Source organism: Pseudophryne corroboree, chromosome 1, assembly GCF_028390025.1.
Source record: "Pseudophryne corroboree isolate aPseCor3 chromosome 1, aPseCor3.hap2, whole genome shotgun sequence".
NCBI lineage: Eukaryota > Metazoa > Chordata > Amphibia > Anura > Myobatrachidae > Pseudophryne > Pseudophryne corroboree.
Window position 1 is genome coordinate 153,686,016 of NC_086444.1, and position 27,494 is coordinate 153,713,509.

Below are 27,494 nucleotides of genomic sequence, written 5' to 3' on the forward strand. Positions count from 1 at the left end.
TAGCCATGGTAAATGACTGCATCTAATTGGATACTCCCATAAATCTCTATATGGCTTGAAACAGTGTGTATGTGTTTATCATACTGAGAAGGTCATAACAGAGGCTGGTGTTTGTGTGCAGTATAATAAAATGTAGCTGAAATTAAGAAATCTGTATAATGTTACATGGTTATTGTCAACCCTTTGATTGCATCCCTTTGTATGAAGGTAATAAACCACAATTTATTTTTTTCATTAAAACACTGTATAATCACTCAATTTAAAAGTTTCTCCTAATATTTGCATTAAATACATTTGGCTTTGGATAAATAAAACCATTGACTTATTACCAACAACATCAATAGTGCCTGAGATGAAAGTGACAGTACACAGATTTATTAAAGGACAATTGCAAATGTATATAATTGAACCAGTCAGGGGCATTACTGTGGGGGGGGGGGGGGGGGGGGCATAACAAGGGGCATTACTGTGTGGGGCATACTTTGGTACAAGGGGCATTACTGTCTTGGGCATAATAAGGGGCATTACTTATTGGCGATGTTGGATGGGGAGTTGCTCGATGCCCCCACCAGACATTATATTATTAACCTATGTGCTCTTGCACAGGTTTCTATAGCCCGGTCGTGGATGGACCCTACTGGCTCGGATATCGATTCCTGGATTGCCTTAGTGAATACTACGGTGGCACATGGAAAATTTGTTTACACATCCAGGAAAGCCATTACTAAATTCTATGCGATATGGGATAGTCTTCGTCATATGGTAGAGGTGCTCACATTACTGTGCCTTAAGGTGCCAGGTCAGTTCCATCATAATATTTCCTGGCGTTAACCTGTAGAGGGTAGGTCGTCATATATAATGATTACACAGTGTTGCTATTTAATGTGTTTTATATTTAGGCTACTAATCGCTATATCAGCTGCAAATGTATAAAGTAATTTGTGAAAGATGCCCTGATTAATTAATGTCACTTGGAATCTCTGTTTTCCTCACTCTACACCTATATAGTTATGCGCTACAGGGCACGCACACCGATGCCTGATTATATTTTATGTCTATGTACGGTTTGGTCAGTGCTGCTTATCATGGTTACTAACAGCAATGTTCTAATTGTTTTGTCAAGTGTTTTATATTTACACAAAATTTCAATAAAAATTGTTGAATTAAAAAATATGGGGCATTACTGTTTGGGGCATACTTTGGTGCAAGGGGCATTACTGTGTGGGGCATAACAAGGGGCATTACTGTGTGGAGCATACTTAGGTGCAAGGGGCATTACTGTGTGGGGCATAACACGGGGCATTACTGTGTGGGGCATACTTTGGTGCAAGGGGCATTACTGTGTGGGGCATAACAAGGGGCATACTTTGGTGCAAGGGGCATTACTGTGTGGGACATAATATGGTGTGAGTGGTGTTACTGTTTGGGGCATAATATGGTTAAGGTACCATTTTCCTGCAAGACCACCCCCATTTTAGCAACCTAACCCCCCCTCCCTCTCCCCCCTCCCCCACCCTCCGCCACGACCACCACCACCACAACGGCTTAACTCTCTGGAGGCCCGGCAGTGTATCGATCAGGATCCCAGGTGTCGGAATGCCGGTGGCTGTATTTTGACAGCCGGGATTCCGACACCGGGATCGTGACTGTATCCCATCTCTTTGTAGGTGGGCCCATATTGTGACAGAATAGGGGCTACGTTCTTCGATCAAACAAATTATTCATTCCAAGAATACATTTTAACCAGACTTTCAATATCATGACCAGAATAGTGTCGAAGTGAGGACTGGCTTCAAGGACCAGAAATCCTTCCTGAACTCAGTATACGCAGTGTACTACAGTTGATTCGGTCCTGCTTACTTGGGGCCACTTTAAAAAAAAATTCAAGGACCACACTAAAGGGCCATACTGACGGAGAGATTTCCCCAGAGATGAGTGCTGAGCGGTCTTGCACAGACCGCTCAGCGCACATCTCTCCCCCTGCTCAGCACAGCGCGATGTGCTGAGCGAGGGGAAGGGGGGGGGGGACACGGGGGGCCGCTCACTTCACCTAGCGGTGAAATGAGCGACCTGCTAGATTGTGCCTGCATGCAGGCCAATCTAGCACCGGCGATAGCGACACGTGGGACCGCGCATCGCTGTCGCTGGCACCCCTACACACGGAGCGATGTTCAGCTAATTTCTAAGCAATCTAGTCAGAAATGTGTACCCCCCTTAAGGCCCAGATTTATCAAGCCTTGGAGAGTGATAAATAGCGCGGTGATAAAGTACCAACCAACCAGCTCCTAACTTTCATTTTTCAAACACAGCATGTGACATGGAAGTTAGGAGCTGACTTGTTGGTACTTTATCACCGTGATATTTATCACTCTCCAAGGCTTGATAAATGGGGCCACAGTTCCCAAACCTTCCCTGAGGGTGCGCAAGCCCTGGTGCTGGTGTAATATGCAAACTGATGAGAATGAGGATGACGATTAGCATCTGCATCTCACTGTTACTATTGTAGTGCGATTGCTACAATCTGTTGTTATATTGATATTTGCAATCACTCTGCAGCAGTAAAGCTATTGCCATTTCAAGTGGAAGGCAGTGTCTGTTTGTATTGTTTCCAATTTAATTAGAACCAAATTGGATTTGTGTCTGCATCTAATTGTCTTTTACGTAGTAAATTAGATTATTTTTATAATTATTTTTTTATTAGAACGCTGTCCAGCTATGGACTATATTTTTTATTTAATGTGTACTGTAACTAGCATATAATACTCATTTATTACTATTACTACTAATAGACTAATACTGTCTCTTGGAGCACAACAGACACCTATACTACTCATAGGTGATAACACTGCGGCGAAAGGGTCACCACCAACAAATGCTTTGGAACCATCAGCACGCTTTAGAACATTGCTAAGGGTGGATTACGCCCCAGCCAATGGCTAAAAGTGGTAATTAGAACGACTTTTTGGATATTTACAAAATTGTTTTTTTATTAACTGTCCGCACCCACAATATGGGCACGCAATAATTTCAACACTGTGCATACATGCTACGCAAAATAACCAGAGACTGGTGAATCAGGCCCGTGTCTTTTGATATTGTTTTGTTTTTTATATATATTTTTATTAATGTAATAATAAATTTGTATATATTGGATTAGCACCTGTCTGATTATATTATTGTTACAGCGCTGTTATTGTGTACATGTCATTTATTTGACCATATTTATCTTCATTTTTAGTACTACTTTAATGGAGACTGACTATCTCCCTATACAGCTGGTAGGAAAACGCACTTTTCATACGCCCAGGTCAATAAATACGTTTTTATATATTTACCTGCTACCTCTGCTACTCATGCCAAGCTGCACACCTTTTGCAATAGAACCACCTCAGCTAGCATGCAAAGTGCACCGTTTTGGGGGGTGCATTCTACGCTTCTGATTTATATAACAAATCCCATTAAACTTTTCGGCATTTTTGCGGTTAGATTGCGTTTTGTGATCCAGCCTGAATAAGGCCTATAATAGCAAACTCTGCCCACCCAGATGCCATACATTTTGACAAATATTAAAAGATCTGTTTTGAATTTATATGCAGAAGTGACAACATAGTAGCTAAATTCTCTTTGTAATACAACCTACTAGTGAGTAAAATGAAACAGAAAATACTGAGAGCACTAGAGAATGTTCCCTCTTAAACAATAGGCTGAATGTAATGATGCCCAAGTTCGGCAGCCACGTGGGATGCCGGTCGAGCTCGAACATTTTTATAAAGGGGCAATCACTTACAAGGCAAAACCATGCCTTGTAAGTGATTGCCCATTTTAAAAAAAAAATCTGAGTTTGGTCGGCATCCCGCATTGCCACCAAACTTGGGCGTCATTACAACCAGGCCAATCAGTTTAAAGTGTTTAGATAAAAAAAATATATATATAATCTGCTTTAATAAAAAAACACAACCTCTCACCAAGCTGCTAGAGGAGGGGGAGTGCACATTATTCGCTTTATATATATATATATCTCAAATCCGGTACAGACACTCACCATTTTGCTTCAACAGATATTTATTTTACCTTACAGGTGACAAATGGTGGCATTCAATAGCAGCATGTCGGTAGTCTGTCGACGTTTCGGTCCCTTATGGACTTTTGTCAAGACCAGCAAAGTCACTGCATCAGGTCACCCAGCAGCCCAATCTCTATCTATCTATCTATCTATCTATCTATCTATCTATCTATCTATCTATCTATCTATCTAATGATCATGCTTACTCCTTCTCTTTGTGGATTTATTATTATACTTTCTCATAGTCAATATACGGATCAGTCAAGCTTGTAACTGCTTGTGTTATTCTTATCACAATCAAATAAAGGAGCTTTGATGAATATTTGTTACACTATGATAATTATTGAGTATACAGTAAGCAGCAGACGCTGTAGCCAAAACACTTTGTATCATGTCATCCACATTGCTTCACATGTTTGAATTTAAAAAACTGGAAAAGGTACAGAGCAGGATGATCTCTACTAAGATAACTGGTAATTGGCACTAGTTGTGATACAATCAGCCATAGCTACAACGGGTGGTCTTCAGTATGCCGCCGGCGGGGATCCCAGCGACCATCATACAGGCGCCGGGATCCCGACCACCGGCATGCCGACACATATTCTCTGTCTTGGAGGTCCAGGACCTCCCTGGAGGGAGAATAAATAGTGTGGTGCGCGTAGCGCGCCACCATGCCCACAGCGTGGCGAGCGCAGTGAGCCCGCAAGGGCTCACTAGCGCTCGCCCAGCTTTCAGTATGCCGGCGGTCGGGATCCCGGCGCCGGTATGCTGGCTCCGGGATCCTGCCCGCCGCCACTCATACTACACCTGCTACAACAGCCTTTCCAGAGGGTTTCTAAGTTCCCAGACTAGCTCAAGCAGAAGGTGATGGCAAACAACCTGTACTTTATATAAGGAAACAGAAATTCCATTTGGTGCGAGATCACTTTCTTTGTACATATAAATTGTTCCAGCTCATCATCTTGTTCAAAGTTCAGCTACGCACCATGTGTTGGTGAGTTATACTTTAGGACCAATAACAGTTTGCAACAATGTTCTAAAGGATATATCTTTTTAGAGGTGCCAAACAATTATTTCTTTAGTAGCTAACGCGTTTCTTCAAGAAAGCCACAATTTCATCAGAGATTTTTGTGACCCTACAAATGGATAACTTATTTAGTTCCCAGTGGTGCCACAAAAGAGAATCAGTACCAGCAGCCAGTGGAGCTGCCTCACTTTGAAGCAACCTGTGCTTACCTATAGGTCCATTTATCATTTTATATCTGTGGCTTAATACCTGAAAACACCTGCTGCATGTAGGACAGAAGGCTACAACGGCCAATACACGTTAGGAGCACAGCACACAACCCGACCACGCACAAGACCAGCTGCTGTCCCTCTTACACCCCTAAGTCTCCTCTCCGGCGGGCAGAGGTGAGCGGCTGGAAAATGCTGCGCGGAGATTGGGGAACCATGTGATCCCTAGGGTCTAGCTGGTAAGAGCCAATCTCCACTGCAGGATAGCGCTCAGTCTCCTCCTCTTATACGGCCTATAAATGAACTTATTATACCTGAATCTTGGAATCTCTTTATTCGAGTTCAATTATCCCCATTCCCAAATCCCACAGAAGGGATGCAGTCAATTTACCTCCAATCAAAATCCCAGCAGTCGAAATCCCGACAGCAATTGACTGAAGGTCAAAATCCCGACATGGACAAAATACCGACATTTAAAATACCGACAAGGTCAAAATACCGACATGTAAAATGCTGGCAGGTGAAAATGCCGACATGAGTTTTTCATGATTTTTCATTGAAACCGACTTGTTCATACTTTACCATCCCAGTGAACCTGGAGGGGGAATATAATAGAGTGCCGAGCGCAGCGAGGCTCCGTGCCCAAAGCATGGCGAGTACAGCGGTACACTTATATGGTGTCCATGTCGACTTATGTCGACATACACACACACACGAAACATGAAAAACGCATGTCGGTATTTTGACCTGTCTGCATTTTACATGTCGGTATTTTGACCTTGTCGGTATTTTAAATGTCGGTATTTTGTCCATGTCGGGATTTTGACCTTGTCGGGATTTTGACGTCGGTCAATTGCTGTCGGGATTTCGACCGTCGGGATTTTGATTGGAGGTATTTCATACCGATCCCCCACAGAATACTGTATTAACAAACAAATGTACGCAAATAAGAAAGAATGACAAAAACATTTCCATACAACTGGTGGATTTAGGAATCAAAGTGCATATATGCTCGTCTAGGCTTGGGTAACCTGCAGCTCTCCATCAGCTGTGGTATGCCCGCTGGGATTTGTAGTACACTAGCAAAACTATCGTAAGCACAAACCTCAAAATAAATTAGTTTAGTTAAACAACAGCTGGAAAATGGTGGCAAGTTTCATACCTGTATCTTACACATTCATTTCTAATACAGAGATACACAAAGGATATGGATATATTGTAAGCAATAAAGCTGAACAGGCATGGGCCACTAACGAAAGGATCCCTTTACAATATGGCTAAAATGTGGATGGATAAACTACGAGATTGAGGCCCGTTAGCAGTTACCAGAAGGCATCATCAAGTCACCTGCCGACTGGATTTACAGGCATGTCCAAGAAGGAGTTTAGGATTCTAAGACATTCCAATTGTTTTTGGACCCTTGCAATATAATATTGAGCCATTTTGCTATTATTTGCCTTTGTGTTGCCACTGGCCAGTTTAACAAACAGAAGGATAATTCTCATGCCAGGCAACCAAAGGCCCAACCATATTGCTTTTTTATTTATTTATTTATTTTATTGATGCATCTTTGATTTCTAAGAATTTAATGCAATAAAAGTTTTGTGACTCCAGCACTTATTTGTGCAATTAGAAATTCCCTGTGTAATCAGTGTCACCTGTAACGTTATACTCTGTGTGTATGGTGGCATACTCCCAACATGACCCTCTCCAGGAGGGACACAATGCTCTGCTCCTGGACTTTTCTCTTATTGTATGATTGTCGGCACCTGTTTAGAACAGGTAAATGGATAAGAAAGGTGTTTCAGCACAGGTGATGGTGATCATAAATTAAGTGGGAAATCCAGAAGCAGAGCATTCTGTCCCTCCTGGAGAGGGTCATGTTGGGAGGTATGTGGTGGTAGTTGTGTGACATTGTTGCAGTGCCAAGAAGCAGTTGTGTTGGGAGCAGGGGCATAATTAGACCTAGTTGGGCCCCATAGCAAAACTTCCACACCCCACCATTGCTCCACGCCTGATCCCAGCAAGTGGCTTCTTCTTAAGCTGCAGTGCAGCAGCACACTGCTACGAAAGAAGCCGCACACTGTGATCAGGAGGTGAGCGTGTGGCTAGGAGTGTAACTGGGTGCAGGAGAGGGATGGTCTCTGGAGGTGGCCCGGTCCCCATAGCAGCTGCACCCCATGCACCTACTGTTGTTACGTCTATGTTTGGGAGGAACCTCGCTTTCTACCTGTACTTCTAGCCCATCATCTATCTCCCCAAAGTAGCGGTGAAAGGTTCTACCGCAGCCAAGTTACTGCTCATGTGTGACCTTAGGTCAGTGCATGCTGACAAATAGAATTGGAAAGCACGGCTAGCACCATCTGTACTTGGAGTTAGCTATTGGAGGCTAGCTAGTTGTTTCATTGGTAAAGACTGCTTTTCCCATACAGAACTATGGGGATAGCGGTTTTTAGCTTCATATTTGATATCTGCGATATTTACTGTGTTAAAAACCCGCCGTTACCTAAATGCGAGTTATTTTTGTACAAAAGGACCTGTTTATACGGGATGCGGTCAAGATCCCGCCGGACGGAATCCCGGCGGTCGAAATACCGACACGCCGGAATCCCGACCGGCACAATCCCGACATATTCTCTCTCCGTGGGTGTCCACGACACCCATAGAGGGAGAATAAATTAGTGTGGCGAGCAAAGCGAGCCCGCAAGGGGCTGCGTTCCACTCGCCACCCCTGTCGGGATTGTGTGGTCGGGATTCCGGTGTCAGTATTTCGACTGCCGGGATTCCGTCCAGCGGGATTTAGTACTGATCCCGTTTATACAGGTAGGTAGAGATGGTTGTATGGTCCAGCCTGGCAGCAGCTGCGCAGGTGCAAAACTCTTCTGAGGGGAGAGCTGGGGAAACTCGTTGTCCAAATGTCTCTTTATAGTTACTGTATTTAGGACATAATGGAAAATATGTATGCATGAAAAAGGGTTTGATTGCATAGGTTATGTCGGATGCGTCTCAGGATGGGATGTAGTTATGAGACCGGCGGTCTCCACAATACCGACGGCTACATCCCGCACCCTCTAAATCCCTACAGTCGGCATGCCGACTAACAGGGACTATTCCCACTCATGGCTGGCTACCGAGACCGCAATATGGACAGTGCAGCGAGCCCGCAAGGGGCTTCGTTGCGCTTGTGCCCCCTGCCGGCATTCTGCTGCCGGGATCCCTTGGTTGGTATGCTGACCGCCAGGATACCCAGCGCCGGTAAGCCATACCCAACCCCTGGCAATGTTAGTAGTACAAGCAAAAGTTGTATCACCTGGTTTACACACAATATAATGATGTAATGAAGTGTCTCATAAACAACAGAGAATAGTGTTGTGACAGTCTTAATAGATGAGAAAGTAATATTTACCATACAAATGGTAATTAAATGCAGAAACAAATACAAATCAATTGAACCTGACTAGAGGTCATGTTTTGAGTACTTCTGTCTGTGGAAGCAGGTGGGGTAATTACTGACCCCAAAAAATAGATAACCTCACCTGTGCATGATTAAAGAAAAACACAAAACATGTCCTGGTGGTGGCACTTGAGGACAGGAGTTGAGAACCCTTCTTCTATCCAGCCAAAATCAAACTGTCAGTTAAGTTTGGTGAATAGTTTTCCATTACTTCATTTAATATAGCCACCACACTAATGATTTAAGTATTATCAGCTAGAGAAAGTGACAATGCTAAATTCCTATGTCGTATAAACAACCCTTATGAAGCTAAGAACACTGTACGCTGTTTACTTAAGAAATACCGTAATGGTACGCTATCTGCGTAGCGATCGCTCAGCCGTAGGCGAGACGCTCAAGCGTCACGTTCGCTCACGGCTCAGCGATCACAGGACACGTTATTGGTTATGTCTAGGGGAAAGATTCGCTGTAACGTAGCATACGCTAGAGACCACGAGGAGGTCACCAGCGGTGCAGACGCTCACAACACTTTACCTTGATATTAAACCTTATACCGATGAAACACACAGAATACCTTAATGTGAGTACAGGGTGTAAATGCAACCTTGTGTAGCCTGACTACCTACAAAGCTGTTTGAGCGTCACCTACGCTCAAGTGAACACTTAACACTATAGTAAATACACTGATACTGGTTTAGGGTTCCAAAGCCTATTATCTGTATTATATCTAGTATACTTGTAAAAGAGTAACACAGTACAAATGATACACTACAATATAACAAAGACTTCCTAACCAAACACCTAACTAAGGGATAAACTACAATACTATCCTGGTCTAACACAATACAATACAATATTATAATACTACGAAGTATTTAAGAGAAAAGAGGAGAGAGAGAGAGAGAGAGAGAGAGAGAAAGATATTGGCTCACAGAAAGACAATGATTACGGAGAGAACTTACGCACAAAGGGTATGATCGCCTGCGCCTCGATATCCAGCTCCCGATTATCAGCAGATAACCGTTGATGAGAGAGTGAGAGCTGGATGTGGTCGGCCTGCCTATTTATGCCCCACACACAATGCAATCTCCTGGTCCTACAATCCTTCAGTTTATTGGACACAGGAATTCGGCCCTGTACTGTAACCAAAGGTCATAGGTTGATTCATACAGGTGGGCTGTGCTGAGTTTAAACGGCTCAGGTGGGTGGGAAACTGGGTTTCCCGCCGCATACCTGAGTATGGGTAAATAATAGAAATGGACATAAACTTCTTATGTTCATAACTATTCGCACGAGCGATTAATACGCTCCAAACCAACACCGGAATATTGCTAATTAAATACTCTTCCGATGGGTACCAAATACTGCTGTATGACTCCTGTTAGACCCTTCGTACAATACAAAGAGGGATTCCTCCGCTCAGGGACATTCTATCTAAACCAAACTTACAGAAACTATTGAGGGGAACATGATCTATAAACGACATTAATTGTGAACTTTTGTAACGAATGAGTCGCACGCTACGATCACATAAACTCTACCGTAAATGCGCATACTGCGCGTGCGAGTGCACGCTATTGCGGGTATGCGCTTCCACGGGAGAGCGTACGCATGCGCAGCACGGACCAGTGTGCGGTGCAAATATGGCAGTGTGCATTGAGACATTTTTCTGACTTCGACAGTCCACCCTTTGGCAGTCAATAATAACTGCCACAAAATATTTAAGGAGAAAAATGTAAGTCAGGGGTTAATTGATTTCCATGGTGGGGAAAGGAGGAAGAATGGAGTAGGTGTGAAGAGAGTATGACCTAGTGAGAAAGCAGGAGCATGTGTGTATGAGTCCATGTTTGGGGGGGTCATGTATCATCGTGCCGTACGTGTGGTAAATCAAGCTTCGAGGTATTGCGAAGTATACATTTGAATTCCTTCTTATCCTGTGGTACAGGTCTGTGGATGGGCTGTCAAACTCTACCGAGCTCATTTCGGCTGTGGTTGTAACACAATGGGGATGCACCTTTTAGTTGATGATACATGAATTGGGGGGGTATGTGGTTGCTGCTATCTGTGCCTGTATTCCCTATCGACTATGTGTGTTATTACCTGAGGGTTGCAGAGATGAAGATAAAGAACACTTACGAAAAATGCAATGATATTCTATGTCAGGTTAATGTACGTTCGTCGATTGAGGTCTTGATTGGTGTCGTTTGATTGCAGTCTTCTTCTTTGTGCTTTTGCTCATAAGTCGTGAGTAAAGCAAACAACGTCCATGGATTTACAAAAAATGTTGGGCTAGCGTGATTTTAAAGTTCCTAGGGAAACTGGGGTACCCATGGCATTGTCCATAAAATCTTGTATATCAGGTCGTCTGCTCTTCTTCTTTCCATCTTTCCGTTGTCGGCCCCTTGGCTCATCAGGTCCTTCGTCTACGTGGGTCTTTGTACCTCGGAGGAAAACATAGAAATGGGTGAAAGACGGACCGTATACTCATTACATCATTACGTCATGGTTTCTAGCATTGGGTCATAAATCAAATCCAGGTTAATTACAGTTTCCTCACTCCTCAAGCTCATCACTTTCGTACTTTGTTTGCACCTCATTAAAGCCTGCCCGCATCTAAATATCAATCCAATAGATATAACGACACCCAAAATACATAGGAGAAACTTTCCAACATCCATTATGACTCCTTGAGCCCAGTCTCCTAAACCGGAGAACCAATTTCGCGGGTTCAACCATGACACCCAACCAGTCAGCTCATTACCTACAGCAGCAAGGGTGAGATTGTGTTTCCGACGAAATTCCCACTTTAATTGCAGAATATCGTCCATCTTTTGGTCTATGACCTCTACCGGATCCTCGGTGTTATTTGTGATATACGTGCAACACTTTATACCGTACTGTGTTGCCAATGTAACACAATATCCGCCTGTTACTGCTGTAAGGTAATTAAGAACCATCCTATGCTGAACTAGTTCTGTTTTGTAAGCTTGAAGTTCTCTTCCAGTGTATCTAAACGTGTCATCATACATTTCAGTGATATTATCTAACAAATTGGCGAGTGCGGAAATGTATTTATAATTCATCACTCCTCGAGCGGTACGAGTGAAATCTAACGCTACCAGAACCTGAATCCCGGTGGATTCATGGATAAGATCAGAGGCCGGATGCTCTAACCTTTCTGACAGTTGTCTTTTAACTCGGTGTTCGTAGTGAGTGTGAGTATAAGGAGCTTGGGCACCACGGTGTATGTCTTTCATTTTGTCATGTGTTACAGTCATCACTTCAGGCAATACTTTTCCAATATAACACAATCCTTCAGAGTTTGGGGCAAGCCACTTGTACGCCTTTCTCCCGCATATGAAATATGCATCATCGGGGAGAACATAAGGGACGGAGAAGGACATGACCATGTTACAAACCTTCCAGGTGAAATCTCCTGACCCTAATTCTTCCATCTGCCTAATGCACGTATCGGTTTGTACGATATGTGCACAGTATCCTGGTGATACCTCTCCAACTTTAGTAATCCTATTTCCTAAGGTATATCGATACCGGAAAGATTTTCCTCTACTGGCTATGTGGCGTACGAGCTCTGTATCTGTAGGCATTCTATCTGCTCTGTGTGAAAAGGTCATGGTAAGGTTGCTCCATGACACTTCCCAATTTCCCGGTTTTCTGGGATTTGAGATGTTAAAACATAAGAGGGACCTATCCACATGGTATTGGTGGAGCTTCAAACTAGGAGGGCTGGAGATGTTAAACCTCCTGTCCACCGGTCTCCCACCCTTTAGCTCAAGTACCCCCCCTACCGTTAAAGGAAATGGTACTAGCCCTGATTTGCTGTGACCCTAAGGTACTTGAGAGCATACCCAACAATCTGTTTGGTTCAACACGTTACCCACTAAGGAGTGATAGTCACTCAATGGATGCCGATCCATATGGATATTAAAACTAGATTGGCATTTCTTTGTTACAGAGCCTACAGATACAACTTTCTTTTTGAACTAACATTCCTTCACAGTTGTTTACAAATAGCATGGTTGTTAGATCGTGCCCGGTACTCGCCTTTGCTTGGTGATTGGGTTGCTATTGGAAATTTACACCTCCGTCTCAGTCATCAGGACCTTTCTGGATCCTTTCTCGACCTCACTGGTACTCTCACCGAAACAGACTGCTCTGGTCAACATCATGGTCAACAGGAAAATCCATATCACAGTCTCTTGGGGCAAGTCCATCTTATAGGAGGAGAAAAGAAGAAATTTGTAAAGGGGGTATAAGAAAACCGTCTGAGGGGGAGAGAACTTGTTACGATAATAAGTTCTCTCGTCTTGTTGTTCTTCTTGTTCTGCTGTCCTCTCAAAAGGTGCTGTCTCTCAGTCTTCCAAACGAACATTCTGGTGATGCAATATTCCTTCCCATCCAGCGATCTTTCTGTTAAGGAGCAAAAATCTGGCATTACCATAGGTCCAACTGAGGGGTGACATACCATCTTTAAACCATGGAAACATGAGTGGGAAGAGAGAGACAACAAAAAAAAACAAAAGAGATAGAGAACAATTCATGTGCATATATACATTACATAACTCGACAATAACCACCAATAAGAAAAGAGAAACAAAGCATTTTTAAACATTGTCAACATTAAGAAAACATTGTTAGCATTAGAAAAACATTGTCAGACTTATTAGGCTGTCATATCTATGTGTCTAATGGTCTCCTTGAGCAGTCCCTCCCCACCAGCTCCTGCATTACTCCATTGTCTGTATCTGGCCAGAAATACATTGTGGCGGAGGTTATGCTGGGGTTTGGTAGACTTCTGCAAGGACCAAGTTGATATGCAATGTGTGAATTCTTACCAATAATCGTCAGAGATGGGGATAGAGAGTGAGAAAAGAGAAAAACATTTTTCACAAATACATTTACAACGTTTAACCTGGTCATTCCTGTGTCTTCAGTGAATGACCTCCCACTTTATTAACCGTTACCTCAGGCTTGCCTCCATTCCTAACAATCACCTTTCCTGCCTATGTGATTCTTGATTATAATGGTGTGTGTTGTAATTTTGCTCATTTCTTGGTCTAGGGGGTCTAACTTTATGTGGGCTGTTGCAGTTGTGGGCATAATGCCCTTCTCTCCTACAATGGTAACAAATCCTGGGCTTCCTCCAGGTGTCAGTGAAATGGGGTCTTGGCTGATTTGATGCCTCCTCAAACGCTCGGATGCTCATCATCATCAATCGTTTCCCCTGTACTTCCCTGGTTCCTTGGATTTTATGATTATGGTGTTGTCTTTCTCGTGATCTACAATCTCTTGCAATGTGTCCCTTTCTATGACAATGGTAACAGACTACCATATCTGGATTTCTCGCAGGGGTGTGGGGCTTTTGTTGGGGTGGTCTTGTGGTTTGGGCCTGTATTTTCGCTGCCATTAACTTATCTCTTTGTGACTCTCTGTATCTGGTGATATTCTGATCCTGATTGATGACGGCCTCTCTTAGTGCAGTCACCGAGATATCTCTCCAGTTTGGGTTGGTGGTCTGTACCCTTGTTTTTAATTCATCTTTTAAACCATTCATTAATACCTTAACCGCTATTCCTCTATGTTGTGCATTTGTCTTGATGTCTGTGATCCCAGTGTTTCCAGCCATTATTTGCAGTGCTCGATTGAAATAATTAGAAACATTTTCCCTTTCGTTTTGTCTTATGGAGAAAATTTCATTCCACTTGACAGCAGCTGGGAAATATATTCCTAACTGTCGGTTAATCTGCCTAATACATTCCTGATTGTGTTCCTCCGTACAAGGTACCTCTGTGTTTAATTTACAATCAGCAATGAACTTTTCAGGGTCAACCCTGGAGGGCAAACATGCCCTCAGCACTGTCCGCCACTCTTTGTTGGTGGGTTCTGTGGCGTTTCCTAGTTCTTTTATAAACCTTTGACATTTGGCTAGATTTTTCCTAGGATCAGGAAATTCAGACACAATTGATCTCAATTCGGTCCGGGACAAGAGACAGCGCATTGCACTGTCCTTGACGGGAATGATTCCCTGATCGTCAGTCTTCCCATTGGGGACTGAGATCACCCTGGCCAGATTGAGCTCAGTTCCATCATCTTGTGTTGGCCTTACAATATGGGGTACATCTGTTTGTGCGTGATATGAAACATTGTACGTACCTGTGGACACGACCTCACCTGACCCTCCGTTAGGGGGTTCGATTATTGCCTTTACCCATTTGGTCGTGTCCACCTGGATGGCTTCTGTGATGGTTGTTGGAAGAGGTGCTGACATCGTTCTGGGCTCACTGTCTTGTTTGTATTCCTGAGGGAGGTTTGACATGGGGTGCAACTGGCACAGGTTAATAGTTGTACATTCAACAGTATTACAATAATCATTGTTACATTTATTACACTTATTCTTATAATCTATATTACAGTTGCTAAGAGCGTTTTTATTGTTCCACCCTTGTGCTTTTCTCTCCGCAATCAACTCCTCTCCCGATGCCATGTCTCTCCTCTCAAGATAAGAGTCAGAAAAGTCAATAGACTCTCTTTGTAATTCACTTTCCTGTTGCCATAACTGTAAATATTCATAATGTTTATCTTGTCTCTTCGTTGGTTCAATGAGACTTATCCTCCTCCTTAAATTTTGTAACACCTCTGGACTGAAGCTACCTATTCTTGGGAACTTGTCCCTGTCTTGTACAGTCATTCTCTCCCATTCATCACAAAAAACTTCAGCGTGATTTCCATATTTCTTACACATCACATATCGTGCCGACCCGATGGATCGGTTCTCTGAATCAACCTGAACCTGGGTTGATCGCCCCCTACCGGAACAAATGGCCCCCATAATCTGCAGGCGTTGCTTATTCCTCCTTGAATATCAAGGCTTTCAGCGCACCCTTACAAACAAACCAAGATGTCCTTGGGCAGGCCGGCGGTGGTGGTTTATCAAGTACCCCACTTACTTCTCGCCCACGTTGGCCTATGCCGCAATCACTGTAAACCAGAGCTGTGGTACCCAACCCAGGGCCCCTGTGAACCTTTACTTACTGGGGCGTGCTGGACCTACCAGTCCCCAGCAAGTATCGGTTGTTGGATAGTTCCTGAGTGACCAGCGAACTTCCCTTCCCAAAAAAATAAAAAATTACACAAATCACGTCAGAATGTACAAATAGCGTTTGTGACCACTTTACTCTAATGGTATTTAGGTCAGATTACTAACTACTGCACACAATTACGTGCGGTCCAATCGTTCAGTACACGAGCACTATTTGTCATGTACTGAAAGATCAATGGAATCGATGTTTCCGGCTGCGATTCCTTCAACCAGAGCTTGTATGGCCTATATGGGTTCTGCACCAACACCCCAGGCGTTGTGCCACTGGACTTTTATAGCGGACCTTTTTACCTTATGACCTCCTGGTCTTGTTACCTTATGGTCCGCTATACTCTAATGCTCAAATTATTATTTTAACCAGGGATGCCTCCCTAGCCACCGTATATGTCACTTACACGTATGTCCCTTTACGAGTACCCGACTTTCCTTTTGGTTCCACCTTAAAGTTATATAAACTTTTGTATACAAAACACACTCACTCAACACATGTACACTTTTGTTTCTATATCTATTTCTGCGCAGAAATTGTCTTCAGGCCAAGAGTGTTACCAATTAGGAGCAGGATCTGTTAAACTAAATTTCAGATTTTCCAAAAATAGATTTGCGTTATTTACCGCGTCGCGTTATCTACCGCTGTGCGTTACTTATCGCCTTTGCGCTACTTATCGCTTTTGCGCCACTTATCGCTTTTGCGCTACTTATCGCTTTTGCGCTAATTCAACTTTATCACAACTTGAGCTACGTGGGCGTAACCAGACGCTACGTTGCGTAATGTACGCTGCGTGCGTCCTGCCTTTCGGATTGCGTACACTAGTCTTTGTTAGCGACACGTGTACGCAATGCAAAGGATCCACCGTAACACAATATATATTTTATCAATGTAGATGATCCCTGATCATCTACCGCAATCCACACTGCACACTGGCTGCCTCGTCTCTCGGACAAGCCGTGTGTTGTTCTATTCTTTAACTATTACCTCTATTTATTAAATAACAGCAAATCTCCTTTTAGCCCTTTCTATCAACTATAAAATTTGGCAAACAGGAATAGTGATATACGAAAAATGAAACAGAAATGCAGATATATGCGTGCGTACGCAAGACAAAAGACAAATAAACAGTTTTAAAAAGACACAAGCGTTTTGTTCTTACTTCCGGTTACCGGATTCCTTCAGCACTCTTTACCTAAGTGAAGCAGACGCTTATCCCGTCAGCAACTGCGAGACAACCTCCCACCCTTTTGCTGGGGGATAATGTCTGCTGATCTACCTAGTGCAGATGTGAAAAGGATCGGACGAGTCCCCAATTGACAATGCTAAATTCCTATGTCGTATAAACAACCCTTATGAAGCTAAGAACACTGTACGCTGTTTACTTAAGAAATACCGTAATGGTACGCTATCTGCGTAGCGATCGCTCAGCCGTAGGCGAGACGCTCAAGCGTCACGTTCGCTCACGGCTCAGCGATCACAGGACACGTTATTGGTTATGTCTAGGGGAAAGATTCGCTGTAACGTAGCATACGCTAGAGACCACGAGGAGGTCACCAGCGGTGCAGACGCTCACAACACTTTACCTTGATATTAAACCTTATACCGATGAAACACACAGAATACCTTAATGTGAGTACAGGGTGTAAATGCAACCTTGTGTAGCCTGACTACCTACAAAGCTGTTTGAGCGTCACCTACGCTCAAGTGAACACTTAACACTATAGTAAATACACTGATACTGGTTTAGGGTTCCAAAGCCTATTATCTGTATTATATCTAGTATACTTGTAAAAGAGTAACACAGTACAAATGATACACTACAATATAACAAAGACTTCCTAACCAAACACCTAACTAAGGGATAAACTACAATACTATCCTGGTCTAACACAATACAATACAATATTATAATACTACGAAGTATTTAAGAGAAAAGAGGAGAGAGAGAGAGAGAGAGAGAGAGAGAAAGATATTGGCTCACAGAAAGACAATGATTACGGAGAGAACTTACGCACAAAGGGTATGATCGCCTGCGCCTCGATATCCAGCTCCCGATTATCAGCAGATAACCGTTGATGAGAGAGTGAGAGCTGGATGTGGTCGGCCTGCCTATTTATGCCCCACACACAATGCAATCTCCTGGTCCTACAATCCTTCAGTTTATTGGACACAGGAATTCGGCCCTGTACTGTAACCAAAGGTCATAGGTTGATTCATACAGGTGGGCTGTGCTGAGTTTAAACGGCTCAGGTGGGTGGGAAACTGGGTTTCCCGCCGCATACCTGAGTATGGGTAAATAATAGAAATGGACATAAACTTCTTATGTTCATAACTATTCGCACGAGCGATTAATACGCTCCAAACCAACACCGGAATATTGCTAATTAAATACTCTTCCGATGGGTACCAAATACTGCTGTATGACTCCTGTTAGACCCTTCGTACAATACAAAGAGGGATTCCTCCGCTCAGGGACATTCTATCTAAACCAAACTTACAGAAACTATTGAGGGGAACATGATCTATAAACGACATTAATTGTGAACTTTTGTAACGAATGAGTCGCACGCTACGATCACATAAACTCTACCGTAAATGCGCATACTGCGCGTGCGAGTGCACGCTATTGCGGGTATGCGCTTCCACGGGAGAGCGTACGCATGCGCAGCACGGACCAGTGTGCGGTGCAAATATGGCAGTGTGCATTGAGACATTTTTCTGACTTCGACAAAAGTCACACTGCAATCATCATCAGCGGCTAGATAGTCCTCCTAATACTTCTCATCACTGCGTTTTGTTGCAGCGGCCCTGTAGTACCCCTGCAAGGGAACCACTTCCTAACCTGGGGCACCCATGGGTGGAGCAAACAGGTACTACTTATCCTGGTCAGCTGCTATGGGTGGCAAAAGTCCCCTTCTGAAGTGTACCGCGCTAGTTCTCGGTCCTGCACATTGTATCCTCCATTATTTTTATTTTGTTGGGAGCATACATTCTGGATTTGCCAATGCTTCTTTCAGTACCCAGGCACTGTTCATAACAGGTGCACCTGTGGTATCATACATGTACTTCATCTGTGAATACAGGATCATGCTTTTTGTGGTACTCTGCTTGTCCCTTCCCTTCCCTGTTTGCCTCTCCATTAATAATGAAGGTGCAATAAAATCTAAGTGTATACAATTTTTGTTAATGCTCATGCAGTAAGAAAATGTACATTTTATACACCTAACTCTACATGAGCTCCAATAAGGCTCACATGTCAAAACTGAAATTAATTGAAAGTTACTTAAATGATATTATACATGTCTTTGAAGTGGTATTTTTACTATTGATACTGAACTCATTTAATGACATCTCCACAAACGTGCAAAACATTTGCGTATGCAACTTGTTATGCAATCGGAGGACTAATAGGCATATTGCAGAAAATAAGTAGTCTGCATATTGAGAAATGTGTCCTGATGCACAAAGTACTAATGTGCAGCAGGACGCACATCCGATGTTTGGTACTTGGCATGCGCAAACGGTCCTTCAACACAGGTCTTGATGCCGTTTGGGGACAGGTAAGGGGTGACGACGGCCTCTGTTTGTAAAAATTGTGAGGTGACGCTGCAGTTTAGTGTTAGGGAAGAGGCCAGGATCTCTTTCATTGGACAGAGATACCTGGCCTCTTGCAGGGATCTGCAACGGGCGGATTGTGCAACCCTATGGGTGCCACAAGCCGTCTGATGATGTGGCAGTGATCCAATACTGCATCCTAATATCTGCTGCTGCCCCAGTGATCCGATTCTGCATCCTATGTGTAACAGACACCTCCTGCTGCATCTCCATACAGAGCTATCACTGCACCTTCCAAGGAAGCAGCAGTGATAGGTACTCCAACCATATCAGAATTAGCCCCACTGTGCAGTTGCGCAGTTAGTAAATGAGTCTTTCTGTGTTTCCTAATGAGGGTTGTGCCTCCACCCCTCTCAAAAGTCTGGTTGTGTTTTGATGACACTGTTGTAAGGGGATCCGGTCTGAAGGTCGACAATGTTTAGGTCGACCACTATAGGTCGACAGTCACTAGGTCGACATGGATGGAAGGTCGACAGGGTTTCTAGGTCGACATGTGCTAGGTCGACAGGTCTAAAGGTCGACATGAGTTTTACACTTTTTTTTTTCTTTTTTTGAATTTTTTCATACTTAACGATCCACGTGGACTACGATTGGAACAGTAATCTTTGCCAAGCGAAGTGGTAGCGTAGCGAAGGCACCATACCCGAAGCATGGCGAGCGAAGCGAGCCATGCGAGGGGAGGCGGTGCACTAATTGAAGATCCCGGTCACTCTACGAAGAAAACGACACCAAAAAAAAAAATTAAACCTCATGTCGACCTTTAGACCTGTCGACCTAGCACATGTCGACCTAGAAACCCTGTCGACATTCCATCCATGTCGACCTAGTGACTGTCGACCTATAGTGGTCGACCTAAACATTGTCGACCTAGATACTGTCGATTTGATGAACCACACCCGTTGTAAGTGCTAGCAGGCAGAGCTTGGCAATTGCAACTTTACAAATACATATAAACACAATGGATCAGAGTTTCTGCAATCTGATTATCAACATGTAGAATATGGTACATATCATACCTCCCAACTGTCCTGATTTTTGCAGGACAGTCCCGTTTTTTTTTTGGTGCTGTCCCACCAGTGGGCCGCAGTGTTCCGCGGTGGGTTGGTGGGGGGGTCAGTTGGGAGGCCTCCTGTCACTCACTGCTGTGCTGTACAGGAGCGGTCAATAGACAGCGTCTATTCACAGAAGACAGAGGGGCAGAGAGGTTCCTGCATTAGGAGGAGGTGCAGGCCCTGACATGCCACATGGAGCATTATGGGGTTGCTCCAAGGTAGGTAGCTCTTAGCTTAGACATATTGTAGTAAGGAGCCATTATCATGTGGCTCCTTGCTGGTTAATCTTAGACCCAGATTGGGGTAATGGAGGTGTGAGGTGTGGTGCCTCTGGACTGGCTGAGCTGGATGGCCTTAGTGTGGCATACCTTTACATTCTATTAACACTTTTCACTTATTAATTTTTTAACACTATTTCTCTATTTTAATTGCATTTCATTTTTGTATCACTTTCTCTATAGCTTCGGCTTCCTAAATACTAATTTATTAACACTATAGTTTTTTCACTGGTATGCTACGCTGGGCTTTACTGGCTTATGCTGGTGTTTTGGGGTGCCACACCCTGCACCTAGATATAGCGCTAGGTACCCCAAATATACAGAGATGCCTTAATGCGCTTTGGGGCTTATTCACACATTTGTGCAAATATGTGTAACGAAGATCTCTGAATTCTATTATTATGTGGGATTTATATCTGGTTACTGTTATCATTCAGGGTGCTGGGGGAAACAAATGCCTTTTTTTCTTGCTAAGAAATACCCCTCCCTTTCGAGCACCTGAATGATATCACTAAGCTAATTGAGCATCTACCAAATATATGTTTGTTGTGAGAGGCAGAGAGGTTCCTGCATTAGGAGGAGGTGCAGGCCCTGACATGCCACATGGAGCATTATGGGGTTGCTCCAAGGTAGGTAGCTCTTAGCTTAGACATATTGTAGTAAGGAGCCATTATCATGTGGCTCCTTGCTGGTTAATCTTAGATCCAGATTGGGGTAATGGAGGTGTGAGGTGTGGTGCCTCTGGACTGGCTGAGCTGGATGGCCTTAGTGTGGCATACCTTTACATTCTATTAACACTTTTCACTTATTAATTTTTTAACACTATTTCTCTATTTTAATTGCATTTCATTTTTGTATCACTTTCTCTATAGCTTCGGCTTCCTAAATACTAATTTATTAACACTATAGTTTTTTCACTAGTATCATACGCTGGGCTTTCTGGCTAATGCTGGTGTTTTGGGGTGCCACACCCTGCACCTAGATATAGCGCTAGGGACCCCAAATATACAGAGACACCTTGATGCGGCTTTGGGGATTATTCACACATTTGCGCAAAAATGTGTAACGAAGATCTCTGAATTCTATTATTATGTGGGATTTATATCTGGTTACTGTTATCATTCAGGGTGCTGGGGGAAACAAATGCCTTTTTTTCTTGCTTAGAAATACCCCTCCCTTTCGAGCACCTGAATGATATCACTAAGCTAATTGAGCATCTACCAATATATATGCATGCCAGCAGTTCACAGTTCGTTGGGCATGCCCCCTCAGTGATGAAAATGGGAGGCGAGGCAGGCAGTTGCGGCATTCCCGTGAAGCCACACCCACTTTTACAGAAGCCACGCCCCATTTTGGACAGGCATGGGTTCACCGCGCTGAGAAGTCCCGCTTCTACATTACTAAACGTTGGGGGGTATGTACACATAATTCTTGTATGGCACTGCCATATGTATATACTTTAGTACATTATTAAGTTAAACACTGATCTAATTAGCAGAAAGTTATGCCAGATGTGACCACAGAAACAACAGGTGACAGCGGGAATTCCCAGATCATTTGTTTTGGAGATAAATAACTGGAGTATAGTGTAAATATATAATGCGTTCAAACTTTATAACTATGGAATTTACAGATTTACTATCAGTCCACATAATGACAGTGATTGAGGTGTAGCTCTCGTAATGCCATTTAACTTTTAATATTATTAGTAGTCTGTCTTGATCAATTGAATATATTATAAAAAGTAGTAGAATTGCCTTTATTCCGTTATTCCTATAAAGAAAACTACATCTAAACAAACATTTGATTTCTTTATTCTTCCAAAATCAGGAAGTGTATATAGGCTTCATTCACTAGTACAATATATGACAGCTAAGGGATTTACAGCAGAGGAAGGCAGTCTGGGAATCTTCAGCTAAGTCGCTGCTTTTCCTTGGAGACAGATCTTTTTACCATTTATCAAAGTCTACCATCTGCAATGGCCATTGCTGAGTATCTCCGGCAGTAACCATGTCCGGGGATAGGTATTTCCAAGTTCATAAAGACATTCAGGGCTGTAGAGAACTGTTGCGGGCTGGGTACTGTAGGGACGTGGCCTAATCCGGCAGACGTTGCCATTGCCCTTACAAAAAAAGAAGTGTGAGAAAAGATAAATGGTGGCGCTGAAAAGCAGTGCTGCATGTAACACAGGCACCAGCGGCAGATCCGGGGAGGGGTGTGTGATCTGTGCGATTGCTCCCCCCTGTACCCCAGACAGAGACTGCTGCTGTGCTCAAAGAACCAGATCATAATTGCATGCAGAGAGATGCAATTTCAGTGGGTGTTTTTGATTGGTGACAAGGGGGTGGCTAGCCAGACGTAGCGACACTGACACGGGTGTGGTATGTTAGATAGAATAGACTTAGGTCGACAGTGTCTAGGTTGACCACTACTTGTCGACTGTAAGTAGGTTGACATGGTTTCTAGGTCGACAGGGACTCTAGGTCAACATGTACTAGGTCGACATGAAAAAAGGTCGACATGAGTTTTTTACATTTTTTGGGTGTCGTTTTCTTCGTAGAGTGACAGGGAACCCCAATTAGTGCACCGTATACCCTCGCATGGCTCGCGTTCGGTCACGATGCCTCGCTGCGCTCGGCAAAAGTTACCATTCCCAATTGTTGTCCACGTGGATTGTAAAGTATGAAAAAGTTCAAAAAATGTTTTGAAAAACTATTGTCGACCTTTTGTCATGTCGACCTAGTACATGTCGACCTAGAGTCCCTGTCGACCTACTTACTGTCGACTAATAGTGGTCAACCTAAACACTGTCGACCTAGAGACCGGATCCCCACTGACACATGCGGCCATGTTCAGGTGGAGAATCTGTTCCTCTGTAAAGATGGTGCACTCTCCGATGGTCCATATTATGCATAGCAGCAGATTAGCGCTGCAGCCATTGGGCGCCTCAATAGAAAGACCATTGACTGCGGCATTAGCATAAAGACACAGTTGTTGCAGTAAAAGACGCAGTTGTAGCTGCAACTGTGTCCACCTACATGTTATAAATTTGGCGTGAGCAACCGACAAATGGATTTACTGTTTTGTGTTCAAATCAGAAAACTGTAAATGCTTTTTTTCCATAACAGATCTGCAGATAGTGCAAGACTCCTCATAAATGGGAAATGACGTGTTTAATAACAGTCCCAGCTAAGCATGACTTGGACAGATACCAAATATTCAGAGGGCTGTCCAGAGTATGGGAAACAGGAAACAAAATGTTGAAGTACATTTTAATGTCACGTCTGTTTTTGTTTTGTTTTAATCTGTTTTAGAGATCATTATAACAAGTCGGTTGTCCAATGTGGCTAAGTCCAGTACGTCTCTATGGTCAGCTGTTCATTATAAATGTAATATTCTGTTAAATGGTGTCTATTACCATTGCCTCAAATGGTGAAGGAAATTCTGGGCTGGACCAATTTAAATTCTTTGGATTAACGGAGTGGGAAAAGCTTGAGCAGCCCATCTGTCTGATTGTCAGTAGGCAAATCCTAGACTGACCAACACTTCTGTGAGTATAATGTAGGAGGTAGGGATGGCCATCGCCCATCAATGATTCAAAATCATTGATGGTTTACGGCCGATGTAGAATACTTTTGCCATCGATGGGGGAGAACCAGATGGTTTCTCTCCATCGATGGAAAGGTATAACCAAATATTTTTTTTTATGTGGTGCCGGGACACGGAGCATAGCTCTGCCCCCAACACATGTGAAGCCCCGCCCTTTATTCTGATTGGGCCATGGGCTAGTCAGTAAAAAAAAACAGGGATGACCATCGATAGTGGGAACCATCGATGGTTATCCACTGCATAGTTGGCAGCCATCAGTGATTACTTTCCGTATAGCCATCGATGGTAACCACGATGGCAATCACACCGATGGTTATCCCTAGTAGGAGGAGTTTCCAGATGTGCAGTGCAAAGGTAGAGTAAAGGCAATCTGATTGACTTGTTGTGAACTGTTATCTCTGACTAAAATTCTTCTCCATCACGACAGTGCACCTGCCCACAAAATGATTGGAGCCCTGTCCTGCTGTAACATACAACAATATACATGGCTCCGCATATTTACAAGCAGGGGGTTATTAGAAGAGGAGAGGGCCCGTGTGCAGTCTCCATCTGGACCTTCTTCTCTCTAGCCAGCAGCGCAGTAGGAGACCCTAGTGCTGTGCCAGAAACTAGTGCGCATGTGCGGGACTTTGGGGAAAATGGTGCGGCGGCCATTTTCCCAGTGATTTTCATACTGCGCATGCGGAAACCACCTGGAAAATGGTCAATGTGCAATTTTCCTAGTGACTTTTGCAGCACTGCTGCCACCAACGAGGGACTCCAGATGGGTAAGTATTCAAGAAATGGGTACAAGGTGTGCGGTGCGGGACCCCCTGGACCCGCACTGCTTACAGGTCTGGAATTGCCTCAAAGCTAAGTTTATTGCGATCATGCTATTCCTAAATATCCACAATTCTTATTGGCTATCTATTGTCGTGAAAATCTATTCCTTCATACATGCATCATGGAGTATAATTCTGCTGAATATATGTATAGTAGTGCCTTCATTGACTAGTACAGAGGTTCCCAAATGTGGTCCTCAAAGCACCCTAACGATCCAGGTTTTAACGATAACCATGCTTGACCACAGGTGACTAAATAAGTACCTCAGTCAATTGTCATTTAACTATCTGTGCTCAGTGGATATCCTTAAAACCTGGACAGTTAGGGATCCCAGAGGACCGAGTTTGGGAACCACTGAACTAGGATGTCCCTTAATTGGGTTAGTTGAGTGAGCCTAATGCTCCCAGTGCCAGCCCACAGTACTGTAGCGTACAGAGCCGGCCATAGGCATAGGCAAACTAGGCAATTGCCTAGGGCATTTGATATGCCTAGGGGCATCAGCAGCTTTTGCTGATTAAAATGATATGCGGCATGCCTATATTCTGTGTGTAGCATTTCATATGCAGATACAGCCACAGTCTCACACAATATATAGGCATACTGCATATCATTTTAATCAGCAGAAGCTGCTTGTGCATCCTAGCCACATAGCAATGCAAATAAGATGCATTTTCATTAAAAAAGGTGACCTACATTAGCATTGAGGCAAGATTTCTGAGGACACATCTGTATCCAAGCAGAGGCAGAGGTCACAGTGTTAGTGGCAGTGTGAGTGCTGTGTGCATGTGAGTGTGTTAGTTGTGCAGTAGTGTTCGGAATATGTGTAAGGAGCATTATGTGTGTCATGTAAAAATGCATTAATAATGTGCAACATATGTGTAAAGGGGCACTATGTGTGTCATTATGTGTATAAGGGCATTAATAAATGTGCGGCATATGTGTAACAGGGTACTACTATATGTGTGTCATTATGTGTATAGGGGCATTAATAATGTGCGCCATATGTGTAAGGGACATTATGTGTAAAAGGGCATTAATAAAGGTTGTCATAATGTGTAAGGCACATTATGTGTATAAGTACATTAATAATGTGTCTCATATGTGTAAGGGGCATTACTGCGTGGAATTATGTGTATAAATGCATTACTAATGTGTGACATTATGTGTATAAGGTGCTCTACTATGTGGCATTGCATATAGAAAGGGCACTACTGTGTCGTCTAATGTGAATAAAGAGCGATAGGGTGTGGTGTAATGTGAATAAGGAGCAATTCGGTGTGATGTAATGTGAATGAGGGGCACTACTGTGAGGAGTAATGTTTATAAGGTAAAGTGATACTACTGTGGGATGTAATATGAATTATGGACACTATCGCATGATAAAATGTGAATAAAGTTGCAGTACTGTGTGGTGTAATTGGAACTGGGGGTACTACTGTATGGCCATGACCCTTGCCAGCAAAAACACACCCCTTTTTGGGCTGTGCGCTAAATGTGTGAACTGTTCCTATTTAAAATATAGGGGGTACAAACACCAAAATAAGGACTGCTATGGGTGAGGGGTGATGGTGCTTGGAAAGAGGTGCAAGGTCAGAGGCGGAACCAGCGGTGGTGCTAGGGGGCACTAGCCAAAATCTTGCCTAGGGCATCATATTGGTTAGGGCCGGCTCTGGTAGCGTACATACATCTAGAAATTTTAAAGTATGGTATCTTCATATTACTTTATTTCTATAGAAGAAACTTAGCAGCTATAGTTGGAAAACCCAATGTAAAAGAATTGGTGTAGAGTAGCAGAGCTATTGAATTCATATTACAAGTTTCCAACTATACCAAACCTAGATGATTGTGTTTAATCCTGAGACCGCATCTCAGAAAGATATTAATAAACTTCAATAACTATGTAACTCTGCAGGCAGTCTATGAATTATAGAGCTAGGATACTGCATGAAAGGGATCGGAGGTCGTGGCCAGTTTCCATGGTTGTGTGTTCATCTAAACCACCAAGCACAAACAGGTGAATTCACTAGAACTTTAAACCCTTCTATTAAAAAGTGTTTTGCAACATTTCCAAATATACTTCTACGTCTTGTGTAGAATAGGGACAGAGGTATTTTGGAATTTACATGTTCTCTGCAGTCACCATGGCCCTCATTCCGAGTTGATCGCTCGCAAGGCGATTTTAGCAGAGTTACACACGCTAAGCCGCCGCCTACTGGGAGTGAATCTTAGCTTCTTAAAATTGCGACCGATGTA

At 43.4% G+C, this 27,494-nt stretch overlaps 1 long non-coding RNA gene across 3 annotated transcripts in view; it reads left to right on the forward strand.

Moving 5' to 3' along the window:
* LOC135058002 (uncharacterized) overlaps window positions 1-27,494 on the forward strand; it is a 271,949-nt gene that overhangs the window by 141,118 nt on the left and 103,337 nt on the right. The window contains exon 3 of one of the 3 annotated variants that reach the window (XR_010244528.1): window positions 4,079-4,383. The exons of 1 other annotated variant lie outside the window; for it this stretch is intronic. This is a non-coding gene — a long non-coding RNA (uncharacterized LOC135058002). Of the gene's footprint in view, window positions 1-606; window positions 1,057-4,078; window positions 4,384-27,494 lie in introns of those variants that run through there. One more of the 3 variants, XR_010244534.1, reaches the window with a different exon arrangement.